At 35.0% G+C, this 24514-nt stretch overlaps 1 long non-coding RNA gene across 1 annotated transcript; it reads right to left on the minus strand.

Annotated features, from left to right (window-relative positions):
* Positions 1 to 1024: 1024 nt before the first annotated feature.
* Positions 1025 to 4736, minus strand: LOC141621867 (uncharacterized). Its single transcript, XR_012532743.1, has 3 exons — positions 4384 to 4736; positions 1382 to 2306; positions 1025 to 1280 (listed from the first exon to the last, which is right to left on the minus strand). It is a non-coding gene; the product is annotated as an uncharacterized LOC141621867 (long non-coding RNA).
* Between the last annotated feature and the right edge of the window lie 19778 nt (positions 4737 to 24514).

Here is a 24514-nt window from a genome sequence, read left to right on the forward strand (position 1 = left end):
CTACCTCATTCTCGGTTTGTGGCTCTCGAACTTCTTCAAGTTCAAATTTTCTCCCACTCTGTCTCCTAGAAATAAATTCCTTTTCTAGAAAGACAGCATCACGAGCCACAAACACTTTGTCCTCGTGTTTATTGTAGAAGTAATAGCCACGTGTTTCCCTTGGATATCCTACAAAAGACATTTGTCGACACGGGTGCAAGCTTATTGTCGACTTGATCTTAACGTACGCTTCGCAACCCCAAATACGCATGAATGACAAATGAGGGACTCTCTCCCTGTCCATATCTCATATGGAGTCTTATAGGCCGCTTTAGTCGGGCTTCGATTTAGTGAAAATACTGCAGACAAGAGTGCAAAACCCCAAAATGAACTAGGAAGCTCAGTTAGACTCATCATTGACCGAACCATATCAAGTAAAGTTCGGTTTCTCCTTTCGGCTACACCATTTAGTTGCGGTGTGCCAGGAGGAGTCCATTGTGATACTATACCACAATCTTTTAGGTGTGAATCAAATTCAATATTTAGATACTCACCACCACGGTCGGACCGTAGAGTCTTTATCTTTTTATCCAATTGGTTCTCTACTTCTTTCTGAAACTCTTTGAACTTGTCAAAGGCTTCACTTTTGTTCTTCATTAAGTAGACATACCCATATCTACTTAAGTCATCAGTAAAAGTAATGAAGTAGTGAAAACCTCCTCTAGCGGTGATGGTTAATGGTCCACACACATCCGTGTGTATGAGAGCCAAAACCTCACTAGCTCGTGTCCCTTTTCCCGCAAAAGGTGCACGAGTCATCTTGCCTAAAAGGCAAGACTCGCATGTACCATAAGATTCGAAACCAAATGGTTTGAGCACTTTTGATGAAGCAAGTCTCTTAATGCGTCTTTCGTTTATGTGGCCTAAACGACAATGCCAAAGGTAGGATTCGTTTGGATCACCCTTTTGAGCTTTTTAGTTTCCATATGATAAACGTCATTAACATCATTTAAAACATAAATGCCTCCAATTGAAATGGCCTTGCCATAAACCACATCATTTAAAGAAAAAGTACAACACTTGTCCTTAATCATAAAACAAAAGCCTTCCGCGTCTAACGCGGAAATGGAGATGATGTTCTTAGTTAAAGTTGGTACAAAATAACACTTATTTAAATACAACTCTAAACCACTAGCTAAAGTGAGCACATAGGTCCCTACGGCAACGGCGGCTACTCTAGCTCCATTGCCCATGTGGAGATCCACATCACCTTTTGCTAGTGCTTGCACATCCCTTATACCCTGCAAATGGTTACAAAGGTGAGAGCCACATCCGGTATCAAGTACCCAAGTGGAAGTACAAGCATAATTAACGTCTATCACATAGAGAGAGGAAATCATACCAATGGGCGTCACACGCCCTTCCTTGAGATCCTCCAAGTATTTGGGACAACTCCTCCTATAATGCCCCTTCCCATTACAATGGAAACATTCGGCCTCGGAGAGCTTGACACTTTTTGCCTTGGGATTGCCATTCACAACGGCCTTCCCCTTTCCCTTGTCAATTTTCTTTGACGATTTCTTGAATTGGGACTTTTCTTTTCCCTTTCCTTTCTTGACTCCAAGAGACATGTTCTTTAACTTCATGGTTAAAACATCTCTCTTTTCACTCCCACTAGCCTCCATATCCCTCTCCGCTTGGGAGAGGAGTGCATGAATTTCATGGTAACTCTTATCCATGTCATTCATGTTGTAGTTTACCCTAAAGTGGGCAAACTTGGTGGGGAGTGAGTGAAGGATTCGATCCACCACAAGAGTTTTTAGGAATCTTACACCCTAGACGCTCTAGGATGTCAACATATTCGACCATTTTAAGGACATGGGGACCAACCTTTTGGCCCCTTTCAAGCTTAGCTTCAAAGAAGCGTGCCGCCGCATCGTATTGACGGACTTTAGGTGTTTGTGAAAACATAGTGATCATACGAGTGAATATCTCGTAAGCATTTAAAGAAATGCATGATAGCTTGAGTTTTGGCGATATTGACCATATCAACACATTCTTGATATCATTCAACATCCTCACATAGTCATCATAGGCGGTCCGCACCGCCGATGAAGCTCTTGCACCGGGCTCGATAGGAGGAGCATCGGTCAAGTAAGTGAGCACATTGTCGGACAACGCGGCACTTTTGATGTTGGATTCCCATTCAAGAAAGTTACTACCGTCATCTTTTAAAATATATTTGTCCATTACGGACCTTAGCCATGAATCTTTGCCTAGTGAAGTAGTCGATGGAGTTGATGAAGTTGCCATTGCGAATTAAAATGCTACAACAAAAAGGGAAAATTAACATTCATTGTTTTAAAAATTACTTGTAAAAACATGTTTTAGCAAGTTTTAGCATTTATATAATGACCTCCCACTAAATTATATAAATGATTCCAAGACCCAAATATTAAACAAAAATGAGCATCGCTTGGACGAAACATCCCATAATTGCGTAAATTCGGTAAGTCACGTTGACTAATTCTACCTCTAGAACTCTTGGTCGACGAATTTCCTCAAATTCATCTACTAGCCCCGGAACACAAGACCGTCTTATATCCCGTTGAGTTCAACCAATTTTGGCGTGTGATAACCGCTTACCACCCTACTTATCCAAGGTAAAAAGAGAACACCCCGCTTGGGCGAGCGTGGCTCTAATGAACAAGAGATTCATAGGTGTTACTAATTGGTAAGGCTAATCTCAATTTTAGTTATGTGAGAGATCTTGTCAATTTAGTCATAAATTCCTTATAAGTGAATTAATTCGGTGAATTTAAATGACGTGAATTGACAACCACGAAAATAAAATAAAATGCATGTGAGTGGCGATTTTGGCATGCGCGAAAATAAAACAAGCAAACATGTAAGCATATGAATAAATCCTAATATGGCCTCCTAGTTAATAAAAAACTAGTCTATTACATTTCGGAAACCAACTCCTTGGTCCCTTGCCTCTTCATTCCATAAGTGGCTCTTCCTTGTGGGATTTGGAACACCTTCCAAAAATAGACTCCGTCTCGTTGTAATCCTTCTTTTGGAAACGCCGGTAAAATAACTATTACAAATGAATTACATAGCTATTCCTATTTATACATTAATTAATAAAATGAATAAAACTATTAATTAATTACAAACCGACGATACGAGATCGTATTTAATTACAAACAAATCGATATTCCCATTCATTTCGGGTAATAACGATTAAAATTAACTAGGCCATACTAGGTACAAAAAGATAAATACTTTAAATAAATGACAATCATTCATTCAACTTAAATAAATATGCTTAAAATGCTGTAAATATGATGCCAAAATCGCCCTACCTATCATTCATTGGTATCCATCTCGGTTTTGTGGATTTAATCGATTTTTAACATGTAAAAATCAATAATTAACTCTTAAATCTCATGTAAGTCCAAACTAATAGTCCAAACTGTTTTGAACCTCAAAATTAGTCCTCACTAATTTTATGACAAATTATTAGTTTGATTTGGTGATAATTTGCTAATTTAATCGGTAAAATCATAATATTTAAGTAAAAATCCAAAAACATTGAAAAATTACCCAAACAATTGAAACAAAAATTTTTAGTATTCTGGAACACTCCCAAGAACACCAAAAAGTCATAAAAATTGCCCAAAAATTCCGGATAAATTTTGTGAAGAAAAAGATCGATATTTATCGGTTTTTAACCACTAAAACCAATAAACATCAAAACAAAGTGAAAACACACATGCAAAATTACTTTTGACATTTAAATAATATTCTTAAATATACATAAATTTATCATGGGCAGAATCCAAAAATTCGAAATTATGATTAATTAATTGGACTTTTATCGACTTTTAACTCAAAAAATCAATAAACATGCAAAAATTCGAACCAACCTTCAACCTTTTGCATACAATCAGTAGAAAACATGCATGAACTACCATAAAAAAGCCATGCACCGAATCAACATTTAACTAATTTTAGTCAATTTTTCACTAAAATGCGACATTTTGACTCGGTTTTCTACCAAAAATCATTAAAATTAGCAAAATTACTTCACAAATCACCAAAAAATTCCACAAACCTTTTGAGATCAGTAGGTATGCATGTCCCAAAAATTTCGTGTTAAAACCTCTTCTAACACAATTTTTGAGTTTTTACTAATTATCTCATAATTCATAAAAATGCTTAAAATCAACATGCAAATTACAAGCCTAAGCTCTGATACCACTTGAAAGATCATAGATCCATATTAGACTCTCTAATAAAATAAATTTTTCTCAAAAATTGTTGTTTATGTGATCTATGTAACATGCATGCAAATATGAAAGCATAAAAACAAAGTATAAGGAAAAACAATTTCCTTACATTGAATATGAGGTAAAATGGGCACAAATTAGTTCTCCTTACTAATTTGTTCTTGAGCTAAAATGATGTGGATGATCCTCCTTGAAAAACATTCAAATAGAAAGTCTCCTCCAAGTAGCACCCAAGAACTACCCAACAATATTAATAAGTATGAACTAGTAACTTATTAATATGTGCCCTTGATAATAATACTAGTAATATTACTAACTATTCTTAGTAATAATTGTATACTAGAGAAATGTTGTAGAGAGATGGAAGAGGTTTTTGTTCACATGCAAAATGAATGAATTGTGTAAGAAGGTGGAGTGAACAAATGACCAAATATATGGAGTGTAGAATTGGGAAAGGAAGTGGCGGGTGGGTTGGTGCTCTAGTGGATAATTTTTGTTTTATATTTTTATCTTACATCACATGCAAAATGTAGTATAAGACATATATTATGGTAATATACAAAATAAGGTAAAAATGATTATGTGAGTAATCATCCATTACACTTATTTTACATGGTCCACATGACCATATACGGGTCCATGTTGGTTTTTATATTTGTCGCACAAATCCGTGTAATTTTCATTTTAAACATCGTATCATGTTTAAATGCTTCCATAATAAATTCGTCCAATTCACTCTGTAAATATACGTGTACCACTACACATATTATTTACGTACTAATATTAATCACATTAATTAATTAGTACAATTTTAGTAAATTAACAGTTAATTAACTAAAACCCGTTTCCCAAAACTTATTATTTAATTATCGCATAATTAAATAATAACTGCCGCTCCTCGAGTTCGCAACTCGAAATCTCTCTAATAATAATCGACTAACCTCTTAGTCTATAAATCAAGGGACTAAATGAATTGTATCTCATACAATTAATTAGTTATCAATTGGGGTTCGTTCCTTTAGGTGTGACCGAAAGGGGTCAGTTGATCACCGCCGTCTCACGACAATAACGTCAAACTCTAGTCAGCCAACCGTTATCGATTTACGTTAATCAACTGACGAGGATCGAATAATTAAATATCTGATGATATTCTATTAATGAGATTTATTATGTTAACGCACTATTGTGGAGGACACTAACTCCAACAATCTCCCACTTGTCCGACACAAGGTGTGCGCTACCAATTCTCTTGTTCGTTTTAATCTCCCACTCAATGCAAGGTGTCTTTCAGGTCGCACTTGCACATGAACACATCGCGAGTGGTTTTCTCGATCGGGAGTGTGACTACCTGACCGGAAAAATATCTCACAGATTACTTCCGAGCGTGGCCACGCATTTGTAGTCATTAACTCCTCGAGTGGCCTTGAGATATAGTTACCCAACGTGGGTGGACAATTTCGTATGCCCTATCTATCCTATTGCACAATCTGACTCACCAGGACCTAGTAAATGCTCTTTTGGCCTCCTTTCACGGCACGACCTAGGACAAAAACCAAAGTCACTCGGAAACCGCACCGCTCGGATAATAGTCTTGATCAAAAGAATCGACTCATTAGAACATCTTAGAGATCCCCGCCACGACCAGGCGTCTATAATAGAACTTAGGGACTCTCTAAATGGTCACTGTCCGGCAAAGTGTCACACACTCTGCCTATGTAATCGACCAGTCATCACATATGACCTTATGGTGTTGAACAACTATCAATCGACTCACAATCTAGTCACTCCGAGACGTCACCTCATTAAGTGACTAGGGACAAAATACAATGTTCATCTTATTCACTTGAATAGTGTTCAACATTGTCTCCACAACTTATTCAGATAAACAAGGTATTAAAATTTAGTCACACTAAATAAAAATTCATAAAATAATTAATACGAAAACAATGAATGTGATTATCATATATATAATAAAAGATACACTATCCAATTATTACATATCCATAATCTAAAGAAAATCTGGTACTCGTCTTAATCCCATAGAGACGACATGACCATCATGCTTGGCCTTTGATAAAGGCTTGGTTAAAGGATCAGCAATGTTGTCATCTGTCCCAACCTTACAAATGTCAATTTCCTTCCTTTCCACATAATCTCAAATTACATGGTATTTCCTTTCAATGTGTCTAGATTTGTTACTAGACTTAGGCTCTTTGGCTTGAAAAATAGCTCCACTGTTATCACAATATAGAGTGATAGGATCTTTGGCGGAATGGACTACTCCTAGCCCCTCCATGAATTGCCTAATCCAAACAGCTTCCTTCGCAGCCTCAGACGCTGCAAGGTACTCAGCCTCTGTTGTAGAATCCGCAGTAACACTTTGCTTGAAGCTCTTCCAGCAAACAGCTCCTCCATTTAGCATAAATGAAGGAAATGTAGATCTTTATACATACTAACATACTCATATATGTCTAAATTAATTTGTCATAAAATTAAATACGGATTTTATGCATGCAAACAATATGATAAAATAGAGGAGAAATCATGTTCTTACATTGGTGATTTCGGTTTTATTGGGCACAAAAGAAATCTCCTTTTCTTTTGTTCTTGAGCTTTCCTAAGATGGAAGAACAAGATCCAAGTGTAGGATCTCTCCTTAGGATTAATACCCAAAGCTTTCTCTTAATTAAGATTAATATTATGAGAACTAGTACAATATTAATCTAGTAAAATTGACCCAAAAATATTATAATACTCTTAATATTTTCGGTTTATAGAGAGAAGAAGAAGAGATTTATTTTTCTCTCTAGAATACTAATTTTTGGATGAGTGAATGAATGAATGATAATTTACAACATTTTGTATATTATTAGGTAAAAATTATAGAAAAACCATGATGGGTTTTTGTCTTCTCAAAACCGTGTAAGAGGAGGGATTTTGGGGAGCCAATGCATGGAAAAATTGTTCTTCACAATAAACAATAGGGTTGCATGGCTAGTGACTAGGGTAATCATCATGCCCTCCACTAATTACAATCAACATATAATTAGCTTAAAAACCCTCTAATTTTCGGCCCACTTGATAATATGGATTCCATATTATTTTTGTCAATTGTCAATATGTCACATGTCATATGTGACATAAATTTGTTATGTATTTTTAACATATTAAAAATCAACGTATTAATAAAAATACGTCACATACAAAAATCGACTTAGTAATTTCACAATTACTTGTGCCAAAATATTTTACCATTTATAAATCACAACAGATTGTATTTATAATAATTCATTCAATTTCGATTGTTTCTTTAAACAATAATTTCATCCGAGTAATGATACAATTCAATTACTCAGACCGTATCTCATTTAATCACATTTCAATTTGATACGTAAATTTTACTTCCAAAAATCGTCCGTCAATTTTCAAGTAATTTAATTAACTCGTAACATTATACGATTAATTAAATAATCAATTAAGAGTGTTGCCCTATAGGTATGACCTAGAGGGTCAATCGATCACCACCGTCGCACGACAAGTAATGTCAAACTCTAGTCACCAATCATTACCGATATATGTTGACCAGTTGTGATAACAATATTACTTCCCAATTGTATTCTTTATAATGAGATTTAAACATGTGATCATCATGATCAACAGTCGTGATCGCATTATTGTCGGAGGACACATATTCCAACAATCTCCCACTTGTCCTCGACAAGTGTGCGTCACCAATTCTCTTGTCCTATTACTATCTCCCACTCAATGCAAGGTGTCTTTCGGTCGTACTTGCAAGTGATCATATCGAGAGTGGTTTCCTCGATCTGGAGAATAACCGATTGACCAGATTTATCTATCATAGATACCTTCCGAGCGTGGCCACGCATTTCGAGTTCATTACTCCTCGAGTGGCCCTGAGATATTGTTATAACCCGGACTAGGGGTGGACAATTCCTATCGCACTCATTCCCTTCGACTAGCCACAGACATCATAACCCAAAATATGCCCATTTGACCCCATTTACGAAGGTCGTAGTAACACAAATCAAAGTTAATCTGAAATCGTGCCATCTTAGGTGAATAGTCTTTAGTCAAAAGAATCGACTCATTCGAATACTATAGTAGCTCTCGCCACGACCAGGCTATATAAATTTGCCAGAACTCTATAAGCGGTCATTAGGCCCGACAAAATGTTCCTAACAGTCTGCCTATGTGATCGACTAGTCATCTCACATGACTCTATGGCACTTGAACTTGCCATCAATCGCATCACACTCTAGTTACTTCGAGACGTCACCTCATACAAGTAACTATGGGCAAATACAATGTTAATCCATGTTCACTTTAACGGGGTTCAATTGTCTCCACAACCCGTTTGGATATAACAATGTACAAGGTGAGTTAATAATAACTCAAACGACAAATGTCGACATCACACTCGGGTAGTCAATATCATATTACAACCTTGTGATGTATATCATAAGTGTAAACACTTATTGATTGCAATAGAAGTTTAACATCCCATGTGTCCATGTGTTCAAACTTCTTACACTTGCAATCTCCTTCACATTCATGTTCTCTCTCATAGCATGAATCTTACCAAGTACACATCAAGGTTCCCGACCTTGGTTTCGGTTCTTTAACTTGAAAGAACTTTCTTATCGACTATCACATAACGAACGAATTTGTGATGAATGATATAACTTGTACCGATCAAGTATTCCATCCACACACAATGCACTAGGTATATGTTTTGTAGAATCTTGTAACAATTGACAAGATTATTAGCTTAGCACTTCTCACAAGTCCTAGCTTAACTAGGAAAGATTATTTTTGAATAACCTCTTATTCAACCAAGCATCTTTCCAATACTTCTCATTTTCTCTTTCGGGCTTGAAAGAATTGGGATTCTCATAAATCCTCATATGTGCTCGGACTTTCTTTAATATATGCAACCTCTTGACACACAATGGAACATTCCGTCAAACACTGACATCGCTCATCGGATTCTTCTTGAGAATTCATGACGTTTCTATTATGGCTTACCATCCATCGTCATGCTCTTATGCATATGATTCATAATTGGACATGTACATGATTATTCTAATGGCGGAAACATTAGTTACTAATAATCAAGAGATCAACCGTTCATAGGTTCAATGAACGACCTTGACTGCTAATGGCAATTCCATTTTCATCTACATGAATAACCTATGTGAATGTTGATACGATGTGTATCTCTTAATACTAATCCAACATCCCTTGATGTAATTGGATTCATCATAGTCCATGTTCATCCAGAATTGAAAACTCAAATGCTTCTTTGTGAAGAAGATATTGGCTCGTCATTCCTTAATGAGTAATGAGTTTTATACATTCAAGGATGATAGCTCCCACTAAATTCCATGTCTTCACATGAGAATTTCCTAACTCCCACTCAATTTTACATATTTCGAAATTGACTTCTCAATCGAAACTTTTATTAAGAATTGAAATATAAATTGCATTGCCAAGTTATTTGGATAAAACCATATATGTTCCATCATATCCTTTCAAAATACCTATTTTGAAGTGGTCTCATCTCAACCTTACGTAAAGAGATTTTAAATCTCCAACACACTCATGTCATAATGATGTGTAGTAATGTCATTATTCAAATATAAACAATGTCTAGAATACGTCCTTCGCAAATACCCTTTTGGAAGGAGGTTTAACCATTCCATAGTGAGGTTAAGCAATGACATTTGCGTGGTTAAAACTTTGGTCATTGAAGATATCGGTATATCAATCTTTGCAACTCGATCATAACTAGTATGTTACTATGATTCATTTAGGCTCTTAAGTAAATCTCAAGGTTGAAACTATTGGTCAAATGTTTCATAAACTTAGTCAAAAACTTGTTAAGACTTTACATTTGTCATTTTTCTTCCAAAACTTTCTTTTGGTCTCCTCGTGTAGTTATCTTGAGAATATTCTCTTATGATTATTACACTTGGTCTCTTTAGTCATATAGAACTAACTTGAGACCATAGATCTCATCTATTCGGCATAAGTTATAAGAATAAATATACCTTCATTCAAATCATTCTCTCTTGCGTATATCTTCATATACACAAGTACACAATTTTATCTTGCCTTGTGTGTTGTGTCCTCATTTTTCTCCCACTCTATCTTTAGAATAAATACACTAAACATTCAAAGATAGCATATGAGACACAAATTAATGATGTTGAAGTATAAGGAGAACTATCTCATAGATAGACTAATGGTTATTGATTTATATATGTGTACTTGGTGATTGACATACCTTTAAGAGAGTTCATAGACTCAAAATCGCTTCATAAATGATCATACACAAGCCTTAAGCATGTGGACATATAATGAAACCCGTCATTATATTTGTCTATTAGATCACTTTAAGTGACTAATCTTATGTTTCAAAGTGCAAGCATTTAAAGATGAATTTTAGAACATAAAGGATAAATGATAAAACGGGTGACTTGGGTTGCAAACCAAGTCACCATCATCCAAAATACAAACCATTATCCAAAATACCTTTCCATGTCAAACATGGAAACTTAAAGTTCTAAAAATCCAAAACATAATCTTAAATTAAGACAATGAAAAGCAAAGCTCCATAAAAGCTATCCTTAGCTTCTCCATGGTTTCTTATGCTTGCTTTTCCTTTCCCTTGTCTTTGCTTGGTGGAGGCCCTATTTACAATAAAAAGGAGATACATTATCACAACTTTGCATCATAATACCATAGTTGAATTTAGAAACATAAAAGAAGGTTAGTCATTTACCTCTTTGGAGTGATCTTTCCACTTTGATATCACCAAGGTATTTGGAACAATTTCTTTTCCAATGTCCCATGCCATTACAATAATGGCATTTATCAAGAGGACCCTTCTTGACTTTTGAGGTGCTAGCTTCATTTGGCTTAGCTTTGGTGAATGTGGGAGCTAGCTTCTTGCCCTTTCTCCCATTCTTCTTAAACTTCCCTTTACTCTTAGTGCTTATGTTAAGCACATCCTTGGGAGGGTTCACATTTAACCCCATGTCCCTCTCGGCTTGCACAAGTAACTTGTGCAACTCCTCAAGAGACACATCCTTGTCTAGCATGTTGAAATTCACCCGGAATTGCACATATGCCTTGACTTTGGACAAGGAGTGTAGAATCCTATCTACGATGAGTTCTTTGGGGATTTCAACCTTTTAAATTTTCAAGGTCTCGACAAGCTCCATGAGTTTGAGCACATGAGGGCTAACCTTTTGGCCCTCTTTGAAGTCGAGATCAAAGAATGCCGCGGCCGCCTCATATTGGACGATCCGCGGAGTTTGTGAAAACATGGTCACAAGTTTGGAGTAAATCTCATTAGCATTGCCCATTTTAAAGGCTCTCCTTTGGAGGTCCGCCTCCATCGCAAATATTAAGACATTTTTCATTGCGGCGGACTCCTTTTGGTAAGCCTCATATGCTTCCCTAGTGGCCGCGGTAGACCTAGTGGATGGTTCGGGTGGAGAGGCCTCGGTAAGGTAACGAAGCTTGTCGTCACCTTCGGCGGCTAATTTGAGTTGGGCATCCCATTCGGAGAAATTTGACCCATTCTTTTCAAGTTTACATCGATCCATAAAGGATCGGAGCCATGACGAACTAGCGAGAGGTGTGGCATTAGGAGTTGGTGTTGGTGTTGCCATTTGTTATGAAAAAGAAGTGGTCTACAAAACAAAATATAAGGAGTAAAACAATTGTCGTTTTAATAATAATACTCGTAAAAATGTATGATTTAAACAAGTTTTATGCATTTTTCTAGTGACCTCTACCCAACTAGATAAATGATTCCAAGACCCAAATTCATATCGACTTAGGCACGGTGGGGCCGATTCATCCTTTATCAATACAACTTGGTGGATTAACGTTTAATCGATTCTACTTTTAGAACTCTTGGTCGATAATATTACATTAACAATTATCTTTAGCCCAAAACACATCCGACAAGGGCACGGTGGGGCCGATACATCCCTTATCAAAAACTTTTGTTGAGTTCAATCCAAATTTCGAATAAATGTGTCCATGATCCAAACCCATATTAACTTGGGCACGGTGTGGCCGATACATCCCTTATCAACATGAATTCGGTGGATTAACATTCATCACCCACTTCCCCTACGTAACAAGGTTTGTACCCCGGTGGGGCCGAGCGCACTCCCTCGCGAAATAGGTTTTCATGGTTTCTACTATTTGGTAAGGCTATGTCTCAATTAATTGTTTTAGCGAGAGGTCATGTCAATTTATTATCTATCACGTTTTAAGTGAAATAAAGCGGTGAACTACGATAATTCGAATTGACACGGTCGATAAACTCGATAAAATAAGGATGCATGTTTTAGTTATGGCGATTTAGCGATGCATGTGACATAAAATAAAATGCAAGTATAAAAATAAATAAATCCTAGTATGGCCTTTCCTAAAATAGAAAAACTATTTAACTATTACATATTCGGAAACCAACTCCATTGGTCCCTTGAACTTCGGTTGTGGCGCGCATCTCGAGGTAACACCGTCTTTATGTATCGCCATTCTTGAAGAAATCCGTCTTTGGGAACTCCGGAATGAATAAAATTACATAATTTCCTATTATACATTTGTAACTAAAATAAAATAAATCTATTAAATTACAAAACGGTGATACGAGATCACAATAAAAATTACAACCGAATCGATATTCCCATACATTTCGGGAAATACCAATTAAAAACTAAGGCCATACTAAGTAAAATTACATAATTCAAAATTACATAAATTAAAATTATGACAATCATAAAGGAAAATGCAGCATTATAATATGTATGAACATGCCCAATTTTATGCTAAATCGCCTTTAATTAGCCAATATCGTATATTACTCGGTTTTTACGGATTTGCGTGATTTCAACATTTTTATAATCACAAAAATACATAAACTCATATTTATGCATAAGTTAATTACCCTAACCTCTTAGGACTCAAAATTTAGTCTTCACTAATTATTTGACCATAATTAACCCATATTTTATAAAATTGTTCATAAATGGACCAAAAATTACAAAAATAAGCTATTAAACTTGAAATCAATCACAAAATTTCAAATAAATTCAAAATTTGAAATTTAAACTCATGAACATTCTGGAAATACCATGACATTCATAATGTTCAAAATCTTAGGTTAAAAATTTCGAAATTTTCCCGGAAAAACAATGTTGCGGTTTATCGATTTTTAATAAAATAATCATAAAAACATGGAAAAATTATTTTCATTAACTTTTCAATTTTAGATCTGAAAAAGATAATAAAATGCAACATTAGACGTTTTTCCTAAGTCATAGATTATGTTATATTAATTTTTCACTAATAATGTCACTATTTATGCTATTTTTCTTCAAAAATCCATAAATCATGCAAAAAGACTTCTTTATAGCCAATTATTTTACACACATCTTGTAAAATTGCATGTGATAACATATTAATTTTCTATGACCAGATTCGAAATTTAACTCATATTAACCTATTTTTCACCTAAATCCGAATTTAATAATGAAAAATTCAGTTTTCGAGCATAACAAGTCCAAAAATTATGAAACTTTACAGGTTATCTCAAAATAATATATGTGACAACATATCCAAAAATTAACTGAAAATTCGAAGTATAGCTAATTTTAGACCAAAAATGACATTTTTACTCATAAAATCATATTTAAATGCCATTATTGTATAATATGAACAATAAAAATCCGAAAAATTAACCAAAATATCCTAAAACATTTTAGGACCAGAAATATTAACATGCATGGATTAATTTCGTGATATCTCATAATAACACAAATTTTACAAGTTTTATTTGTTATTCTTATAACTCGGAAAAACTTTTAACCGATTTGCATGCAAACAACCGTGGCTCTTGATACCGATTGAAGGAAATGTAGATCTTTATACATACTAACATACTCATATATGTCTAAATTAATTTGTCATAAAATTAAATACGGATTTTATGCATGCAAATAATATGATAAAATAGAGGAGAAATCATGTTCTTACATTGGTGATTTCGGTTTTATTGGGCACAAAAGAAATCTCCTTTTCTTTTGTTCTTTAGCTTTCCTAAAATGGAAGAACAAGATCCAAGTGTAGGATCTCTCCTTAGGATTAATACCCAAAGCTTTCTCTTAATTAAGATTAATATTATGAGAACTAGTACAATATTAATCTAGTAAAATTGACCCAAAAATATTATAATACTCTTAATATTTTCGGTTTATAGAGAGAAGAAGAAGAGATTTATTTTTCTCTCTAGAATACTAATTTTTGGATGAGTGAATGAATGAATGATAATTTACAACATTTTGTATATTATTAGGTAAAAATTATAGAAAAACCATGATGGGTTTTTGTCTTCTCAAAACCGTGTAAGAGGAGGGATTTTGGGGAGCCAATGCATGGAAAAATTGTTCTTCACAATAAACAATAGGGTTGCATGGCTAGTGACTAGGGTAATCATCATGCCCTCCACTAATTACAATCAACATATAATTAGCTTAAAAACCCTCTAATTTTTGGCCCACTTGATAATATGGATTCCATATTATTTTTGTCAATTGTCAATATGTCACATGTCATATGTGACATAAATTTGTTATGTATTTTTAACATATTAAAAATCAACGTATTAATAAAAATACGTCACATACAAAAATCGACTTAGTAATTTCACAATTACTTGTGCCAAAATATTTTACCATTTATAAATCACAACAGATTGTATTTATAATAATTCATTCAATTTCGATTGTTTCTTTAAACAATAATTTCATCCGAGTAATGATACAATTCAATTACTCGATCGTATCTCATTTAATCACATTTCAATTTGATACGTAAATTTTACTTCCAAAAATCGTCCGTCAATTTTCAAGTAATTTAATTAACTCGTAACATTATACGATTAATTAAATAATCAATTAAGAGTGTTGCCCTATAGGTATGACCTAGGGGTCAATCGATCACCACCGTCGCACGACAATAATGTCAAACTCTAGTCACCAATCATTACCGATATATGTTGACCGGTTGACAAAGTAACAATATTACTTCCCAATTGTATTCTTTATAATGAGATTTAAACATGTGATCATCATGATCAACGTCGTGATCGCATTATTGTCGGAGGACACATATTCCAACAATCTCCCACTTGTCCTCGACAAGTGTGCGTCACCAATTCTCTTGTCCTATTACTATCTCCCACTCAATGCAAGGTGTCTTTCGGTCGTACTTGCAAGTGATCATATCGAGAGTGGTTTCCTCGATCTGGAGAATAACCGATTGACCAGATTTATCTATCATAGATACTTTCCGAGCGTGGCCACGCATTTCCAGTTCATTACTCCTCGAGTGGCCCTGAGATATTGTTATAACCCTGACTAGGGGTGGACAATTCCTATCGCACTCATTCCCTTCGACTAGCCACAGCCATCATAACCCAAAATATGCCCATTTGACCCCATTTACGAAGGTCGTAGTAACACAAATCAAAGTTAATCCGAAACCGTGCCATCTTAGGCGAACAGTCTTTAGTCAAAAGAATCGACTCATTCGAATACTATAGTAGCTCTCGCCACGACCAGGCTATATAAATTTGCGAAAACTCTATAAGCGGTCATTAGGCCCGACAAAATGTTCCCTAATACCGCCTATGTGATCGACTAGTCATCTCACATGACTCTATGGCACTTGAACTTGCCATCAATCGCATCACACTCTAGTTACTTCGAGACGTCACCTCATACAAGTAACTATGGGCAAATACAATGTTAATCCATGTTCACTTTAACGGGGTTCAATTGTCTCCACAACCCGTTTGGATATAACAATGTACAAGGTGAGTTAATAATAACTCAAACGACAAATGTCGACATCACACTCGGGTAGTCAATATCATATTACAACCTTGTGATGTATATCATAAGTGTAAACACTTATTGATTGCAATAGAAGTTTAACATCCCATGTGTCCATGTGTTCAAACTTCTTACACTTGCAATCTCCTTCACATTCATGTTCTCTCTCATAGCATGAATCTTACCAAGTACACATCAAGGTTCCCGACCTTGGTTTCGGTTCTTTAACTTGAAAGAACTTTCTTATCGACTATCACATAACGAACGAATTTGTGATGAATGATATAACTTGTACTGATCAAGTATTCCATCCACACACAATGCACTAGGTATATGTTTTGTAGAATCTTGTAACAATTGACAAGATTATTAGCTTAGCACTTCTCACAAGTCCTAGCTTAACTAGGAAAGATTATTTTTGAATAACCTCTTATTCAACCAAGCATCTTTCCAATACTTCTCATTTCTCTTTCTGGGCTTGAAAGAATTGGGATTCTCATAAATCCTCATATGTGCTCGGACTTTCTTTAATATATGCAACCTCTTGACACACAATGGAACATTCCGTCAAACACTGACATCGCTCATCGGATTCTTCTTGAGAATTCATGACGTTTCTATTATGGCTTACCATCCATCGTCATGCTCTTATGCATATGATTCATAATTGGACATGTACATGATTATTCTAATGGCGGAAACATTAGTTACTAATAATCAAGAGATCAACCGTTCATAGGTTCAATGAACGACCTTGACTGCTAATGGCAATTCCATTTTCATCTACATGAATAACCTATGTGAATGTTGATACGATGTGTATCTCTTAATACTAATCCAACATCCCTTGATGTAATTGGATTCATCATAGTCCATGTTCATCCAGAATTGAAAACTCAAATGCTTCTTTGTGAAGAAGATATTGGCTCGTCATTCCTTAATGAGTAATGAGTTTTATACATTCAAGGATGATAGCTCCCACTAAATTCCATGTCTTCACATGAGAATTTCCTAACTCCCACTCAATTTTACATATTTCGAAATTGACTTCTCAATCGAAACTTTTATTAAGAATTGAAATATAAATTGCATTGCCAAGTTATTTGGATAAAACCATATATGTTCCATCATATCCTTTCAAAATACCTATTTTGAAGTGGTCTCATCTCAACCTTACGTAAAGAGATTTTAAATCTCCAACACACTCATGTCATAATGATGTGTAGTAATGTCATTATTCAAATATAAACAATGTCTAGAATACGTCCTTCGCAAATACCCTTTTGGAAGGAGGTTTAACCATTCCATAGTGAGGTTAAGCAATGACATTTGCGTGGTTAAAACTTTGGTCATTGAAGATATCGGTATATCAATCTTTGCAACTCGATCATAACTAGTATGTTACTATGATTCATTTAGGCTCTTAAGTAAATCTCAAGGTTGAAACTATTGGTCAAATGTTTCATAAACTTAGTCAAAAACTTGTTAAGACTTTACATTTGTCATTTTTCTTCCAAAACTTTCTTTTGGTCTCCTCGTGTAGTTATCTTGAGAATATTCTCTTATGATTATTACACTTGGTCTCTTTAGTCATATAGAACTAACTTGAGACCATAGATCTCATCTATTCGGCATAAGTTATAAGAATAAATATACCTTCATTCAAATCATTCTCTCTTGCGTATATCTTCATATACACAAGTACACAATTTTATCTTGCCTTGTGTGTTGTGTCCTCATTTTTCTCCCACTCTATCTTTAGAATAAATACACTAAACATTCAAAGATAGCATATGAGACACAAATTAATGATGTTGAAGTATAAGGAGAACTATCTCATAGATAGACTAATGGTTATTGATTTATATATGTGTACTTGGTGATTGACATACCTTTAAGAGAGTTCATAGACTCAAAATCGCTTCATAAATGATCATACACAAGCCTTAAGCATGTGGACATATAATGAAACCCGTCATTATATTTGTCTATTAGATCACTTTAAGTGACTAATCTTATGTTTCAAAGTGCAAGCATTTAAAGATGAATTTTAGAACATAAAGGATAAATGATAAAACGGGTGACTTGGGTTGCAAACCAAGTCACCATCATCCAAAATACAAACCATTATCCAAAATACCTTTCCATGTCAAACATGGAAACTTAAAGTTCTAAAAATCCAAAACATAATCTTAAATTAAGACAATGAAAAGCAAAGCTCCATAAAAGCTATCCTTAGCTTCTCCATGGTTTCTTATGCTTGCTTTTCCTTTCCCTTGTCTTTGCTTGGTGGAGGCCCTATTTACAATAAAAAGGGAGATACATTATCACAACTTTGCATCATAATACCATAGTTGAATTTAGAAACATAAAAGAAGGTTAGTCATTTACCTACTGGAGTGATCTTTCCAGCTTTGATATCACCAAGGTATTTGGAACAATTTCTTTTCCAATGTCCCATGCCATTACAATAATGGCATTTATCAAGAGGACCCTTCTTGACTTTTGAGGTGCTAGCTTCATTAGGCTTAGCTTTGGTGAATGTGGGAGCTAGCTTCTTGCCCTTTCTCCCATTCTTCTTAAACTTCCCTTTACTCTTAGTGCTTATGTTAAGCACATCCTTGGGAGGGTTCACATTTAACCCCATGTCCCTCTCGGCTTGCACAAGTAACTTGTGCAACTCCTCAAGAGACACATCCTTGTCTAGCATGTTGAAATTCACCCGGAATTGCACATATGCCTTGACTTTGGACAAGGAGTGTAGAATCCTATCTACGATGAGTTCTTTGGGGATTTCAACCTTTTAAATTTTCAAGGTCTCGACAAGCTCCATGAGTTTGAGCACATGAGGGCTAACCTTTTGGCCCTCTTTGAAGTCGAGATCAAAGAATGCCGCGCCGCCTCATATTGGACGATCCGCGGAGTTTGTGAAAACATGGTCACAAGTTTGGAGTAAATCTCATTAGCATTGCCCATTTTAAAGGCTCTCCTTTGGAGGTCCGCCTCCATCGCAAATATTAAGACATTTTTCATTGCGGCGGACTCCTTTTGGTAAGCCTCATATGCTTCCCTAGTGGCCGCGGTAGACCTAGTGGATGGTTCGGGTGGAGAGGCCTCGGTAAGGTAACGAAGCTTGTCGTCACCTTCGGCGGCTAATTTGAGTTGGGCATCCCATTCGGAGAAATTTGACCCATTCTTTTCAAGTTTACATCGATCCATAAAGGATCGGAGCCATGACGAACTAGCGAGAGGTGTGGCATTAGGAGTTGGTGTTGGTGTTGCCATTTGTTATGAAAAAGAAGTGGTCTACAAAACAAAATATAAGGAGTAAAACAATTGTCGTTTTAATAATAATACTCGTAAAAATGTATGATTTAAACAAGTTTTATGCATTTTTCTAGTGACCTCTACCCAACTAGATAAATGATTCCAAGACCCAAATTCATATCGACTTAGGCACGGTGGGGCCGATTCATCCTTTATCAATACAACTTGGTGGATTAACGTTTAATCGATTCTACTTTTAGAACTCTTGGTCGATAATATTACATTAACAATTATCTTTAGCCCAAAACACATCCGACAAGGGCACGGTGGGGCCGATACATCCCTTATCAAAAACTTTTGTTGAGTTCAATCCAAATTTCGAATAAATGTGTCCATGATCCAAACCCATATTAACTTGGGCACGGTGTGGCCGATACATCCCTTATCAACATGAATTCGGTGGATTAACATTCATCACCCACTTCCCCTACGTAACAAGGTTTGTACCCCGGTGGGGCCGAGCGCACTCCTCACGAAATAGGTTTTCATGGTTTCTACTATTTGGTAAGGCTATGTCTCAATTAATTGTTTTAGCGAGAGGTCATGTCAATTTATTATCTATCACGTTTTAAGTGAAATAAAGCGGTGAACTACGATAATTCGAATTGACACGGTCGATAAACTCGATAAAATAAGGATGCATGTTTTAGTTATGGCGATTTAGCGATGCATGTGACATAAAATAAAATGCAAGTATAAAAATAAATAAATCCTAGTATGGCCTTTCCTAAAATAGAAAAACTATTTAACTATTACATATTCGGAAACCAACTCCATTGGTCCCTTGAACTTCGGTTGTGGCGCGCATCTCGAGGTAACACCGTCTTTATGTATCGCCATTCTTGAAGAAATCCGTCTTTGGGAACTCCGGAATGAATAAAATTACATAATTTCCTATTATACATTTGTAACTAAAATAAAATAAATCTATTAAATTACAAAACGGTGATACGAGATCACAATAAAAATTACAACCGAATCGATATTCCCATACATTTAGGGAAATACCAATTAAAAACTAAGGCCATACTAAGTAAAATTACATAATTCAAAATTACATAAATTAAAATTATGACAATCATAAAGGAAAATGCAGCATTATAATATGTATGAACATGCCCAATTTTATGCTAAATCGCCTTTAATTAGCCAATATCGTATATTACTCGGTTTTTTTTACGGATTTGCGTGATTTCAACATTTTTATAATCACAAAAATACATAAACTCATATTTATGCATAAGTTAATTACCCTAACCTCTTAGGACTCAAAATTTAGTCTTCACTAATTATTTGACCATAATTAACCCATATTTTATAAAATTGTTCATAAATGGACCAAAAATTACAAAAATAAGCTATTAAACTTGAAATCAATCACAAAATTTCAAATAAATTCAAAATTTGAAATTTAAACTCATGAACATTCTGGAAATACCATGACATTCATAATGTTCAAAATCTTAGGTTAAAAATTTGAAATTTTAGGAAAAACAATGTTGCGGTTTATCGATTTTTAATAAAATAATCATAAAAACATGGAAAAATTATTTTCATTAACTTTTCAATTTTAGATCTGAAAAAGATAATAAAATGCAACATTAGACGTTTTTCCTAAGTCATAGATTATGTTATATTAATTTTTCACTAATAATGTCACTATTTATGCTATTTTTCTTCAAAAATCCATAAATCATGCAAAAAGACTTCTTTATAGCCAATTATTTTACACACATCTTGTAAAATTGCATGTGATAACATATTAATTTTCTATGACCAGATTCGAAATTTAACTCATATTAACCTATTTTTCACCTAAATCCGAATTTAATAATGAAAAATTCAGTTTTCGAGCATAACAAGTCCAAAAATTATGAAACTTTACAGGTTATCTCAAAATAATATATGTGACAACATATCCAAAAATTAACTGAAAATTCGAAGTATAGCTAATTTTAGACCAAAAATGACATTTTTACTCATAAAATCATATTTAAATGCCATTATTGTATAATATGAACAATAAAAATCCGAAAAATTAACCAAAATATCCTAAAACATTTTAGGACCAGAAATATTAACATGCATGGATTAATTTCGTGATATCTCATAATAACACAAATTTTACAAGTTTTATTTGTTATTCTTATAACTCGGAAAAACTTTTAACCGATTTGCATGCAAACAACCGTGGCTCTTGATACCGATTGAAGGAAATGTAGATCTTTATACATACTAACATACTCATATATGTCTAAATTAATTTGTCATAAAATTAAATACGGATTTTATGCATGCAAACAATATGATAAAATAGAGGAGAAATCATGTTCTTACATTGGTGATTTCGGTTTTATTGGGCACAAAAGAAATCTCCTTTTCTTTTGTTCTTGAGCTTTCCTAAAATGGAAGAACAAGATCCAAGTGTAGGATCTCTCCTTAGGATTAATACCCAAAGCTTTCTCTTAATTAAGATTAATATTATGAGAACTAGTACAATATTAATCTAGTAAAATTGACCCAAAAATATTATAATACTCTTAATATTTTCGGTTTATAGAGAGAAGAAGAAGAGATTTATTTTTCTCTCTAGAATACTAATTTTTGGATGAGTGAATGAATGAATGATAATTTACAACATTTTGTATATTATTAGGTAAAAATTATAGAAAAACCATGATGGGTTTTTGTCTTCTCAAAACCGTGTAAGAGGAGGGATTTTTGGGGAGCCAATGCATGGAAAAATTGTTCTTCACAATAAACAATAGGGTTGCATGGCTAGTGACTAGGTAATCATCATGCCCTCCACTAATTACAATCAACATATAATTAGCTTAAAAACCCTCTAATTTTTGGCCCACTTGATAATATGGATTCCATATTATTTTTGTCAATTGTCAATATGTCACATGTCATATGTGACATAAATTTGTTATGTATTTTTAACATATTAAAAATCAACGTATTAATAAAAATACGTCACATACAAAAATCGACTTAGTAATTTCACAATTACTTGTGCCAAAATATTTTACCATTTATAAATCACAACAGATTGTATTTATAATAATTCATTCAATTTCGATTGTTTCTTTAAACAATAATTTCATCCGAGTAATGATACAATTCAATTACTCAGACCGTATCTCATTTAATCACATTTCAATTTGATACGTAAATTTTACTTCCAAAAATCGTCCGTCAATTTTCAAGTAATTTAATTAACTCGTAACATTATACGATTAATTAAATAATCAATTAAGAGTGTTGCCCTATAGGTATGACCTAGGGGGTCAACTGATCACCACCGTCGCACGACAGTAATGTCAAACTCTAGTCAGCCAATCATTACCGATATATGTTGACCAGTTGGCAGTAACAATATTACTTCCCAATTGTATTCTTTATAATGAGATTTAAACATGTGATCATCATGATCAACAGTCGTGATCGCATTATTGTCGGAGGACACATATTCCAACAATAAACACGTAGCCGGATTGGGATTTCATGTCATCCCGATCGGTTTGGAAACTTGCGTCCGTCTAACCTCTTACACACAACTCAGTATCTCCTCCAAACACTAAGAACGAATCCTTAGTTCTTCTCAAGTACTTAAGGATGTTCTTTACGGCTATCCAGTGACTCTCACCAGGCTTGGCTTGATACCGACTTGTCATGCTCAAGGCATACGCAACGTCGGGACGAGTGCAAATCATAGCATACATGATAGACCCAACAGCGGAAGCATAAGGGACGGTCTTCATGTGTTCAATTTCCTTAGGGGTAGAGGGAGACTGTGACTTGCTCAAAGTAATCCCTTGGCCCATAGGTAGAAATCCTCTCTTGGAGTCTTTCATATTGAACCGGTCAAGAACTTTGTCAATATAAGCTTCTTGACTCAATGCTAGTATCCTCTTGGACCTATCCCTATAGATCCGGATACCTAAGATTCGTTGTGCCTCTCCCAAGTCCTTCATTTGGAAGTGTTTCCCTAGCCACTCCTTAACGGAAGTGAGCGATGGAATATCATTCCCAATGAGCAATATGTCATCCACATATAGGACAAGGAATACAACCTTACTCCCACTAAACTTCATGTATAAACACGGTTCTTCCACACTTCTAGTGAAACCGTATTGTTTAATGACATGATCAAAGCGATGATTCCAACTCCTAGATGCTTGCTTAAGACCATAAATGGACTTCTTGAGCTTACACACCTTCTTAGGGTTAGATGTATCCACAAAACCTTCGGGTTGTATCATGTACACCTCTTCTTCTAGAATCCCATTCAAGAAGGCAGTTTTGACATCCATTTGCCAAATCTCATAATCATGAAATGCGGCAACCGCTAAGATTATCCTAATGGACCTTAGCATAGCGACTGGAGCGAAGGTTTCATCATAGTGTAAACCATGAACTTGGGTGAAACCTTTTGCCACCAATCTAGCTTTGTAAACATCCACATGTTTATCCACGCCGAGTTTAATTTTGTATATCCATTTACACTGAAGAGGTCGCACTCCCTCAGGTAAATCCACCAAGTCCCATACTTGGTTCTCGTACATGGAATCCATTTCGGACCGCATGGCTTCTAGCCAAAGTGAGGAGTCGGGACTAGACATGGCCGATTTGTAGGTAGTGGGTTCATTACTCTCAAGAAGTAACAAAACACCATCCTCTTCGATGTTACCAAGGTAGCGATCAGGTGGATTAGAAATCGTACTTGACTTTCTAGGAATAATTACCGTTTCAGAGGAAGAGGGAATGCTATCCTCCACGTTCTCCTCTACCTCATTCTCGGTTTGTGGCTCTCGAACTTCTTCAAGTTCAAATTTTCTCCCACTCTGTCTCCTAGAAATAAATTCCTTTTCTAGAAAGACAGCATCACGAGCCACAAACACTTTGTCCTCGTGTTTATTGTAGAAGTAATAGCCACATGTTTCCCTTGGATATCCTACAAAAAGACAT

Source organism: Silene latifolia, chromosome X (assembly GCF_048544455.1).
Source record: "Silene latifolia isolate original U9 population chromosome X, ASM4854445v1, whole genome shotgun sequence".
Taxonomy (NCBI): Eukaryota; Viridiplantae; Streptophyta; class Magnoliopsida; order Caryophyllales; family Caryophyllaceae; genus Silene; species Silene latifolia.